Source organism: Balaenoptera physalus, assembly GCF_965194825.1.
Source record: "Balaenoptera physalus genome assembly, chromosome: X".
Lineage (NCBI taxonomy): Eukaryota > Metazoa > Chordata > Mammalia > Artiodactyla > Balaenopteridae > Balaenoptera > Balaenoptera physalus.
This window is the reverse complement of record NC_138903.1, coordinates 13,896,387-13,909,358: the sequence shown is the minus strand read 5'-3', so window position 1 is coordinate 13,909,358 and position 12,972 is coordinate 13,896,387. Positions and strand designations below refer to the sequence as shown.

At 39.2% G+C, this 12,972-nt stretch overlaps 1 protein-coding gene across 1 annotated transcript in view; it reads right to left on the bottom strand.

Moving 5' to 3' along the window:
• GRPR (gastrin releasing peptide receptor) overlaps window positions 1-12,972 on the bottom strand; it is a 278,270-nt gene that overhangs the window by 61,662 nt on the left and 203,636 nt on the right. The window lies entirely within an intron of this gene.

Sequence of the window (12,972 nt, the reverse complement as noted above, 5' to 3'; positions counted from 1 at the left end):
TATGTATCTGGCTTCTAGAATGGTCAGATGGTAAGAGGATGGGTGGGTAGGACTTTTTAAAATATGACGGGGAAATGCAGGGTAATACACAAATATCTTTCCTGAAACATAATCTCTAGGCCAGGTAGAAACTGTCTTCCTCCTTCCCTTCCTGTCCCCTCATCACCAAAGCTCCTCTCTGCTTCTCCTTAGAGTGGAGGTGGAGCAATGGGAGAGAGTAAGACAATTTCTGCCTGTGCCACACTTTTCTAGAGATAAAAGCATTTGCTTTTTTTCTTTCTTTCTTATTCTTCAAATTCACTGGTCACAACGCTTACACATATGTTATTTTCTACTCACTGCTCTAATTGGGATTCAGATCCAACCATTAAGCTAAAAGTTAACTAGATCAAGAACCAATTAGACTAGTCAGTCATTAACTGCACATGACATTAACCCAGATGAATAGACACATGACCTGTTACAAACTCATTGGTAGGTTGAGTGTTCATGTTGAATTTCCCTCAACGTCACACACTAGAAGAACTCGTAGGTTCTTTCCCTTTCTTATCAAAGATTAACCCCAGTAATATGGGGGTGAAGAGAAAACAACCATCAAAATTTTAAAAAGGAAGTATTTCTTCCTATTGTTAATACCTAGTGATTACTTTGAATGTGAGAGGACTTAACTTTAATAATATTCCTTAAGTCAAGATGTCATTTAAAATTTTTCATTCTGCACATACTTCCATATTTAGATTAATTTTCATAATCCCAGTAAGTAGGAGGGTGGATACATGTTTTGCTCTCTTGCCAACTGATAGGTATGAATAAAGTGGTGATGCTGATGGTGCTGGTGGTGGGGTCTTCTGAGTGTCATTAGCATCTAAACAAGAGAGAGGACAATCCTGACACTTCAGCAAGGTTTACCCAGACCCTGGATTTGCTTAAATCATCATAAAAGATCAGGACTTGAAGGTGCCTTAACAATCATACCCTCACTATACAGGTGGCTGTTTGTTTGGTGCTTGTGTGTATATGTATCATAGGGCAGAGACCCCTTAATGTGTGTGTAACAACTACACCAACAGGTCCAGTGCAGTAAGGATTCCTATATAGAGGAGATTTGCCTAAATCAGTCCTAAAAAGTCGACATACACACTGTGTCCCATTTCATAAGCAGGGATATGTCCTAATGTCAATTACCCTAGAAAAGGTAAGACATTGCCTTAATGCCACCCTAATGTTTGATATAAAATTCTTCCTTAAGAGCAATGTTTGGTAGAGGAGGGTCAAGGGAGCATGAGAATGCTGGGTACATGAAGTGAAATGGGAAATGAAAAGAGGAAGGAAAGGGGCAAAGACAGGGAGGGGAGACTTGAGGAAGATGAAGCCAAAGAAGCCAGGTTACCACCCTGCCTGGGTGCTCCTGAATGCTAATGAAGCCTAAATATCCTTGAGATAAAACCAATGGTTCTCAAAGTGTGGTCTCCAGACCAGCAATATCAGCATCACTGAAGAACTTGTCTGGGCCCCACTCCAGACCTAGTGAATCAGAAACAACCCCTTCAGGTGATACTGATGTACACTCAAGTCTGAGAACCACCATGCACTAAATGTTATCATTGAAGTCCACCTGGGCATGAATGAGTTCCCATTAGACATTGAGCATCTCAAGGGCAGTGACTAGGGATCACCAATGCATCTCCAGCACTGGAGCAGGCTGGCATGGAGCCACTTAGTATATATTGCTTGAATCAATAAACTATTCTTGAGAACAGGTAAGTCTTTTTCATTATGGTAAAATTTAACATAATAATTCCAAGTTGGAGAGAATATAGGAGAAGGAGTGAAAGTGGGGTATATGAGAAGAATACCAATTTCACAGTTTGGGGCAGCACTGTCTCTCCCTGTTTATTAAAAAAATACTCAGAAATATCACTTTAAAAGTAGGTTCCAAGTATTATAGAAATAATTTTACTATCCTCTCTCTTTTTTGTTTTCCACTTGGGCAACAGGTTAAAATAGCAATCCATATGATTTTTAACCTGTTGCACAGTTGTGCACCAACATTTCAGATTCTATACCCTTTGTGTAGGAGGATATTCTGTTCACAGAAAATATTAATTTACCTGGAAAACAATAATTCTGCTTGAGGGCTTTTTGAAATAAATATCTTCCCATTAAAGCATTTGCATTAAATAGTTTCCTTGAGGTTGTCATACGAACAGTTCAAAAAAAAAAAAAAAGAAGCAAATAAAAGTATTCTTGGTAGGTTATATTTTAGAGTTTTGTGGCAACCTGGTAAAGTCTGCCTGACCACTGCCGAAGTCACTGTCTAGGGCAGATGTTCTCAACCAGGGTGATTATGCCTCCCAGGGGACATTTGGCAATGTCTGGAGGCAGTTTTAATGTCACAGCTGGGAGGGAAGCTGCTACTGGCCTTGAGTGGGATGCCGCTAACCATCCTTCAATGCACAGGACACAGCCCCGCGAACAATGAAGAGTTATCCAGTGCCAAAGGTCAATAGTGCCACAGTGGAGAAATACTGGTCAGAGTCAAGAAACCCTGCTCCCTACAGTAGAGGAACCATATCATTTATCATCTAAACCAGGACACTCTTGAGATCAAAAGGACATGCTATTAGTAGCTATGCCAGGACAATAGGCATAAACAAGGACAGTCCCAGGCAAAGCCCCCATTTCCACACCTAAAGGCTATGTGAACCCGGGCAAACAGCATCCTCATCTGTAAAGTGAGGTGGTTAAGATTATCCCCAGGTCCCTTCCTGGTCCAGCGTTTTAGTTCTAGGGATGTAAACCTTTAGTGTCTCAAGCACACATTATTCTTTCTGTGTCACCTCTGTCAGTCCATGAACTCTTCCAGAGTAGGCCTCTATCCTATTCATTTTTCTGTCTCCTTTACTCTCTTAACACAAGCCCTGCGGAAACAATGTTTGTTGGACCTTATTATTTCCAGCAGATTTACAACTTCCCACACCAGTAAAATGTTAACATGAAAGATTTTAATAACAAACATATTTTGGTCATACTTCTCCATGAGGAATGCAGATGGGGCTTGACTTTCGCTTCTTGAGTTACTACCATGGCCACATAATTTGCCTTCTAACTTAGGACATTTTGAGAGCAAAAGAGCGTGCTGTTAATAACTACAGCAGGATAATAGGCATGAACTGGGGGGCAGGATTGCCCGAGCCAGGTTAGACGCCATCAGGATTCAAATTGCCACTAAACAGATGTGTGAGGCTGGCAGACATATCACGCCCACCCCTTATAACTGCGGACCCCAATTACATGGCCTCTTTGAAGATAAAACACAGCTAGTTCCTTTCATCCACCTTGGATAGTATTTGAATCTTTCCTTCATTCTTGCCCAAAGCTCATCTTTCCCCACACGTATTCCACATTAAACTTGCTGACCTTTTAAAGCAAATGGAAAAAGTCCAGGAACCCAGCTCACATTAATTCCACTGAGTTTTACCCCATTCCTCGGCTTATATGTTTGGACAGCACATCATTTAGAGAATGCTGAGGCCCTCCTCGATTCACTTGAGTGGGTGAGGAAACGGAAAGCTCTAAGCTTGTGTTCTCCCTCCTTCTGATGAAAATGGCAAAAGCATTTATCTCAGGGCTGGGAGGTTGTAAGGTGAAAACAGGCTCTCTCCATTTATATGCATTTACTTACTGATCTGTTTCCCTCTTCCAAAGTGTCACTGTGGGTATGATTTACCTCTCTATTCCAAGATCTTGCACAAAGTGAGCATTTAATATATGTTTATTAAATGAATGGATGGATGGATGAACCACAAAGAAATTCCACTTGTCCCCAGTATGGATAGAAATCGATGACCCTATGCTGCACTCATAACAGTCTTAGGAGTAAAGAATACTTGAGCTGGAAAGTCCTTTTCTCTCCTTCCTGCCCCAGTCCTTACCTCCTTCACCAAATTGTTGACCCTTGCACAAGCCATGTAGCATTGTTTGAGGCAGAGAAATCAACTTGATGAAAGTCCATAGCCAATGGGAACCAAAATATATAAAGGAAATGTAAATAGAACTATCATACAATCCAGAAGTTCCACTTCTGGGGTATTTATCTGAAGAAAACCAAAACACTAACTCGAAAAGATATCTGCACCTCTATGTTCATTGCAGCATTATTTACAATAACCAAGATGTGGAAGCAACCTAAGTGTCCATTGATGGATGAATGGATAAAGATGTGGTATATAAACACAATGGAAAATTATTCAGCCATAAAAAAGGGAAACCTTGCCATTTGCCACCACAGATGGGCCTTGAGGGCATTATGCTAAGTGAAATAGGTCAGACAGAGAAGGACAAATAACGGTATGATCTCACTTAAAAGTAGAATCTAAAAAAACCAAACCCATAGATACAGAGAACAGATTGGTGGTTGCCAAAGGTGGGGGTGGGCAAAATAGGTGAAGGGGGTTAATACGTATGTACAAACTTCCAGTTATAATATAAATAAGCCCTGGGGATGTAATGTACAGCATAGTGACTATAGTTAATAATACCGTATTGTATATTTGAAAGTTGCTAAAAAAATAGATCTTAAAAATTCTCACCACAAGAAAAAAATTCTGTCAACTATGGATGGTGATGGATGTTAACTAGACTTATTGTGGTGATCATTTCAAATATATACAAGTATCAAATCATTATATTGTACACCTGAAACTAATATAATGTCCTATGTCAATTAAACCTCAAAATTAAAAAAAAAAAAAGAAAGAAAAGAAAAGAAAAGAAAGGAAAGGTCATACTCCCCCATCCAGGATAATAATGAACTGATTTCTATAGAGGGTTTCTCAGCTGTAAAATACCATGATCACAACAATTATCATCATTAAAATTATTATTTCAGTCTATTGGCATCAGGTAACCCTTTTAGAACGCTATTTTCTGAGCAGAGGAGATGAAGCTGGAAGGCTGGATAGTTCTGTGCACTGGTCCTGATGAAGTCTTCTCTGCAGCCCTGGGCCTTTTGTGCACAGCCTCTCACAGTGCGTCACTGTCCTTGCATCTTCATTCCCCAGATGGAGATTGAGAATTTTGTATATTCTGGGCACTGTATTAAGTGCAAGGATTAAAAAGTGACTAAGTAGTCAGGACCCTTACCCTTCACATGTCATGATATTCAAAATTTAACTACCATGTCGCTTAAAAGAAGTTTGAAAACAGTGTAACTTCCTCACCCATTTTTAAGTTGACATCTCACATTTTTCATCATAAATTTAAATATTTATAAAGGTTAGAATTACCAAAGCATTATAAATATGGACATTTTAAATTAAAGCAGATACGTCATTTACTTAAATATATCCAACATCCATCAACAGATGAATGGATAAAGAAGATGTGGCACATATATACAATGGAATATTACTCAGCCATAAAAAGGAACGAAACTGAGTTATTTGTAGTGAGGTGGATGGACCTAGAGACTGTCATACAGAGTGAAGTAAGTCAGAAAGAGAAAAATAAATACCGTATACTAACACATATATATATGGAATCTAAAAAAAAAAAAAATGGTCATGAAGAACCTAGCTGCAAGATGGGAATAAAGATGCAGACCTACTAGAGAATGGACTTGAGGATATGGGGAGGGGGAAGGGTAAGCTGGGACGAAGTGAGAGAGTGGCATGGACATATATACACTACCAAACGTAAAATAGATAGCTAGTGGGAAGCAGCCGCATAGCACAGGGAGATCAGCTTGGTGCTTTGTGACCACCTAGAGGGGTGGGATAGGGAGGGTGGGAGGGAGGGAGATGCAAGAGGGAAGAGATATGGGGATATATGTATATGTATAGCTGATTCACTTTGTTATAAAGCAGAAACTAACACACCATTGTAAAGCAATTATACTCCAATAAAGATGTTAATAAATAAATAAATAAATAAATAAATATATCCAACAGAATCTAAATACCATTTGATACCTATCATCATTCTTTTTTTTTAATATACAAAGAAATTTTACAGTATTTCTTTTCCTCCTTAATCTCATATTTCCATTCCATTTCTCCCATGGGATTTTATCCTAGTGAAATTTATTTTTATGTTGGAAAGACTCTGGTCATCCTATAACACACACACACACACACACACACACACACACACGTACTTTTTTCCATGTGACCATCCAGTTCAACTTTCTGACCAAAGTATAGCTCAGCCATGGCACTGTTGAGTTCAAATAGTAGAGCTATAACACAGCTCTACTATGTAATAGTTGTGTCTTTGGGTAAGTTATTTAACCTCTGTGAACTTCACTTTTCTCTTCCATAATACTGGGAAATTAATGTTGTCTATTTTGTAAGGTTGTTGCAAAAATTAAAAGAATATATGAAAATACTTAGTCCAATGCCTGGCGTATAGTTACCATCTAATAAATGATAGCACATTATTAATCTACCACACAAAATACTTCTTTACTCACAAGACAGCCGCCCTACAACAAAAGCAAAAATAAACAAATAGGACCTAATCAAACTAAAAAGCTTTTGCACAGTAAAAAAAAAAAGGAAACCATCAACAAAACAGAAAGGCAACCTACTGAATGGGAGAAGATATTTGCAAATAATATGTCAGATAAGGGGTTAATATCCAAAATATATAAAGAACTCATACAACTCACTCAATATCAAGAAACCAAACAACCAGATTAAAAACTGGGCAGAGGGGGACTTCCCTGGTGGCGTAGTGGTTAAGAATCCACCTGCCAATGCAGCGGACACGGGTTTGAGCCCTGGTCTGGGAAGATCTCACATGCCTCGGAGCAACTAAGCCCTTGCGCCACAACTGCTGAGCCTGTGCTCTAGAGCCCATGAGCTACAACTACTGAGCCCATTGCCACAACTACTGAAGCCCACGAGCCTAGAGCCCATGCCCCACAACAAGAGAAGCCACCGCAATGAGATGCCTGCGCACCACAACAAAGAGTAGCCCCCGCTCGCCGCAACTAGAGAAAGCCCGCGCTCAGCAACGAAGACCCAACACAGCCAAAAATAAATAAATTTATTTAAAAAAAAAACAAAAACTGGGCAGAGGACCTGAATAGGCATTTTTCCAAAGAAGACATACAGAAGGCCAGCACATGAAAAAACGCTCAATATCAACATCCCTAATAATCAAAAAAATGCAAATCAAAAGCACAATGAGATCTCACCTAAAACCTGTCAGAATGGCTATTGTGAAAGATACAAGAAATAACAAGTGTTGACGAGGATGTGGATAAAAGGGAACCCTTGTGTGCTATGTGTTTTCACTAATATGTGGAATCTAAAAAACAAAACAAACAAACAAATATAACAAAACAGAAACAGGCTCACAGACACAGAGAAGAAACTAGTGATTACCACAGGGAAGATGGGTGGGAGAGGGGCGAAAAGGTGAAGGGGATTAAGAGGTACCAACTGCCACCCTATAAAATAAATAAGTCATAGGGGTGTAATGTACAGCACAGGGAATATAGTCAATATTTTATAGCAACTTTGCATGGTTTGTAATCTATAAAAATACTGAATCACTATGATCACTATGTTGTACACCTGAAACTAATGTTGTAAGTCAACAATACTTCAATAAATTAAGAAAAAAAGAAAAAAGAGAGCCACCTTACCCAACATTTTCTTCCATATATACTAGATCCATGATATTTTGTCCAACCCTGCTTTTTTATTCCTAGAGCCCCTAACACCAACCACCATTTTTCCAGGGATTCCTTTTCCAAAAGTACCTCAAAATTTGATGGATGAGCAAATTACTACTTTCCTCCTGATAAGAGGACAAACTGTCCTGTCCTGACAGGACAACTGTCAAAGTTCTTAATATAAAAACACCAGAAAGGAGAGCTTTCTGGCCATATAAGGAGCTATGAGGAAACGACAAACTAACAAGCATGTTTCCCCCACCCACGATTATTCGTAAATCACATGATTTATGCTAATCCTTAATCAAAAGTCAAGTCCAATGTGATCAATGCATGCTGTTTTCTGATTTTTCCTATTAGCTTAGGCTAACTTTCAAGTGAACCTTTGCTAGTAACAGTGATCATCTCTATGGTTTCCTTAGTAACACACCTAAGGGAAATGAACGCCTATGATGAAAAGAAAAACAGAGTGGCCAGATTGTGGTGTACTTGGAACTCTCAATACATGGCTGCTGGCAGCGTTAAATGGTACAATTACTTTGGAAAACTTTTTGGCAGCTCCTTATAAAGTGAAAATCCAACTATCCTATGATCAAGCAGTTCCATTCCTAAGTATTTACTCAAGAGGAACAAAACCATATGTCCACTGAAAGATCTGTACAAGAATATTTATTCTGCTTTATTCGAAGTAGCCAACAACTCAAACGGCCATCAACAGGAGACTGAATAAACAAATTGTGGTATATGCACATGATGGAATATAACTCAGCAATAAAACAGGATGAACCACTGATACACACAACAACATGGATGAATCTCAAAAACACTGTTATGTGAAAGAAGCCAGATATAAATGAGTGCATACTATATGGTTCCCTTTGTATGAAGTTCTAGAATCTGTGTTAAAAGAAATCAGAATGGTGATTACCTACGGAGAGGGGACATTGACTGTAGAGGAGTACAATGAACTTTATGGGGTAATGGAAGTGTTCTATGTCTTTAATTGGGAGGGAGTAACATGGGTGTATATCTTTAACAAAACTCATCAACACTTAATATCTGTATGTTTCATTAGAGGTAAATTATACTTTAAAAAAATTGAGAAAAAGGAAAAAAAAGCAGCATCCAAACTTACAGTTGTAAGGGATCTTCAAGATCATTTCACCTTTATCTCCTTTATTTCAATGCCGGAAAATTCCATACAACAGCCCAAGTGGACGACTGCTAAGCTTCAACTAGAGGAAACACAAAATCATAGACCAGGTCTATTCCATCTTCAGGCACCCCCAGCTGGATCACACTGCTGGCTCATGTTGGGCTGGCAGTTAACTAAACTCGTTGCCCCCACCAGCTAGGACTTCTCACCTGAATTCTTATCAGCCCTGAATGCTCTCATCCAGTTGTTCATCTTAGCATAGTTAACATTTACACTAAGCACCAACACTTCCTCCAGCGTCTTTAGAATTCCTCCACTATATGCCACCCATGGCCCCTGGAGTTGTCATTATAAGTAGATTGTCTTAGACAACTTTAGGAAAATTGGGGTGAAATCACGCAGAGACCCTTGAAAGATTAGTCTCATATAAACATATTCTATGAAGAACACACCAGTAAGGAACTTCATTACAAGACAAGAGACACACATCAGAAGGAGAAAGCAGGCAGAGGATCTTGGTTGCCTACGTAACTCGTACAGGAAGCCTTATAATTATGCTGTCATACTTGATGAAACCAGGGATGGGAACACAGCTCAAATCATGACTGACGTGGATGTTTCTTTCCTGTCTCATGAAATGTTACGGCGTTAGGTTACACCCAGACTGCCGCTGTAGGAGTGAAGGGAGAGCCGTGACCTCCTCCCCATGACTGGACTTAAAGGTGCAGAAAAAGTCAAATAATCCAATGCAGTGCGCTGAGGGAGCATTGTTGTCCACAAGGGAAAAAATACGAATATACTCCTGGGAAATAATGCAATTTAATCAATCCTCTCCTTCAGAAATAAGAAATATTTAACTTTTTTGATTTTCATTTTTTTGTTTTGCTTTCCAATAAAATAGGGAAAAAAACTTTATTGGATACACACAAATGAATACTAAAATCCTATTAATTTCTCACTACGGTGCTACTGGGTAAGAAGGAGAAAGAGAGGAAATGGTTAGAGATACCCAAAATGTGAGCCACGTATAAATGGGAAACATTTGCACATTTACATGTTCCCTACCTTCAAAATAATAATAGCTCCCACGAATTGAATGCTTACTATTTGCCAGTCACTATGCCGAGCACCTCAGAAGGGCCCTGTTTGGTAAGTCCTATTACTGTCCCCACTTCTCACGTGAGGAAACTGAAGCTTAGCGAGGTTAAATAATTGGAGTATATCTAGGGAATAGTAGGGCTGGGATTTGAACGCAGACAGTATACACAGCGAGCCTGAACTTTCCACCACCAAATTATACTGGTCCTAGGCCCCAAACTCCAACATATCTCAATTATGGGGAACACTCATGTTTCTTCCAAAGGCTTGCCAGGAAAGATACGACCGAAAACTGTCAAATCTCTCAAAGCAAAAGAAAGTAGTATCTCAAAGTAAGTTTTTAGCCTTTACGTATGCCCGTGGATACATGGCAAACAATGAAAGGAATCAAGAGGATTGCTGAAAATTACCAGTTGTACTGAAAGCAAAATAAAAGAGCTACAGCATTTTCATCTTAATCCATTTTCCTGGGTTTCTTTTAGGTTAGAAGAATTGTCAAGTAATAGTTTATTTTAAATTCAAAACTGACACAGACTTTAAAGTTAAATGAACCCAAACTAAGGGTTGGTGGGGAGGGGCGGGCATTTGGCTGGCAAATTGCTCAGTTCAGCTCTTTGTCATGTAATACCTCAGTCTTAGTACATCTTTCTGATGATCACATTTGCATCATTCAGAACAGCACTGTCTGGACCTACTCTCTATCATTAGTGACTAGGTGCTCCGGCTATTTACCTCTAATTCTTCCAAACTTGCTAAAAGAAGAAAAAGACTTTCATATTGAGTTTTATTTTTAAAATTCTTTCTCAAAGGCCTCACTACTTTTCCATAAAAATTTCAACTTTCAAATGAGGGTTTATCAAAGTATAATATTTTAAATGTTAAAAACGTGACTTTCATATAAAGTGAGCACGTATCACAGACTTATTTCTCTCATTAATCAGAAAATAAAGCTGGTTCAAAGGATAATGTGAGAGATGGAGTATATACAGGAACTGAAAGAAGGAATGCAGGAAAAAGATTATGAAATTTGATATAAAAGTATTGTGTCCTACAGAGCAACAAAAATGTAAACTTTGGGGTTATCTATTTTACTGGACAGAAATTATTTACATCTCAATCAGACCCCCCAGAAAAGTTTGAAGTTATCATATAACCTCTCAGAGGCTGGGCTCTAATCAAGAGCAAATAGTAAATCAAACAAAGGTATGTTTCCCTCTAGAGTTAAATAATCCTTGGATGGGCCTGTTAGGAAAAGCTCCTATATGTCACTGAAAGGACACACAGTCATCCTTTTGCCTTATTTCCAAGTTTTAGATAATTTTTCTGAACAAATTTTGTATCTAAAAAGTATTTGATTGGCAATAGGCAATGGAATTTCAGTTTCACAGTCTTCAAAATTCCCATGAGCAAAAGTATTCTTTGTAGAACCTACTGTGATTTATGATTCTGGACTTCCAGACTAATCCCTGGCAATCAATTTATTCTAGATGGTAAATGTACTCCATTCCTGTGACTCCATCATCAAATTTGCTACTAGAACCAAATCCCAGTCTACTTCTAAGCTCCCTCCCCTCTCTTCCCTGGCACTGATTCTAAAGACTGAAGGACACTGAAAAACTATAGTCAAGAGTGTTCAGGGGAAGGACACAATCTATTTTTGAGTCAATCTGCCTTAAGTTCCTCTGGGTTCACTGTTGATGTCTTGTCATCTGTTCTTTCTGGAAGGACAATTGAACTTGGGGGCTCTGGAAGGTTGTACAATTGGCTCCTGCTTACACAGTGCCTTCTCTCAATTCACCTTCACCCCTAAGCAGGCTTGTGTGGCTCAGAAATGCTTCAGGGAGAGCATGTGTAGGACTTGGAAGCATGGAAAGAAGAACTGATGGCATTCCACACAGGAACATTAAGGTGAGCAAAGGCATAGAGTGAGAACAAGAATGCAGTGACTGTGGCTTGACTAAAACCAAGGATTGGGTATGTGAGAAATAAGAGTGACAAGCAGGGGGTGTGGGTTATAGGACATAAGTAGAAGGTAATATTTGTTGAGTACCTACTAATGTGTCAGGCATTTTTGAGACTCATTTTGCAATGCCAATTTCAAATATTATTCCTTATTCCCCAAGTCAACATGGTAGAGGGAGACCTTTCACAATTAAAATATAGAAGCAGAGTAGTCTTTCTTCTAAGATCATATGTCTTCCATTTCCCTTATCGATAAACCACCATCAGATGCCAACTTTTTCTAGAAAATTTGGCCTGAGTGTGGCCTCAGCTGAAAACTAAACATGACCTATTCTCTGATGCTTGGGTCTTACATAACAAATCATGCCTAAAATTGATATAGCCATCACAATAATCACTATCCTAGCTAATGTTTACTGAGCAATTATTATGTGCCAGGATTGTCCCCTGCAATCCCCATGACAACCCTACAGAGTAAGCACTACAATCAATTTCCAATTTGTAGAAAAGGAGTCTGTAAAATGAAGACATAAGCAATAAAGGCAAGGTACCAGAGTCAGTTAGTGGTGGCACTAGGATTTGAATCCAGGCCTCTGACTCCACACTGAAGAGAAATCTGCTGTAATGGTTACATGGTGACCGTCGCTCTTCCAGGCCTTCCAACTTAATGTGCACCTGTCTCCCCACAATCTCACATCTCACCTCCACCCTCCCAGTCTGCCCAAAAGCCAAGAGACAACATGCTGATGAAATTGCTCTAGCTGAAATAATAAAGGCAGAACATCTCAATCAAGCGTGGTGGTGAAAGAGAGAGAGCAAAATAATGAAGAGACAAGTAAAGGGCAGTGGACAGTGGTCAGGCTCAGATTCTGGAACCAGACTTCCTGAGTTCAAATCCCAGCTTCATGATATACTAATTGTGTGACCTTGAGCAAGTTACTTAACTTCTCTGTGCTTTAGTTTCCCCATCTGTAAAATGGGGATAACGATACACCCCCCTGAAGGTCCTTATAAGGATTAAATGGCGAATATTTGTAAAGCATGTAGAACAGTGCCTGAGATGTTTAAAAAC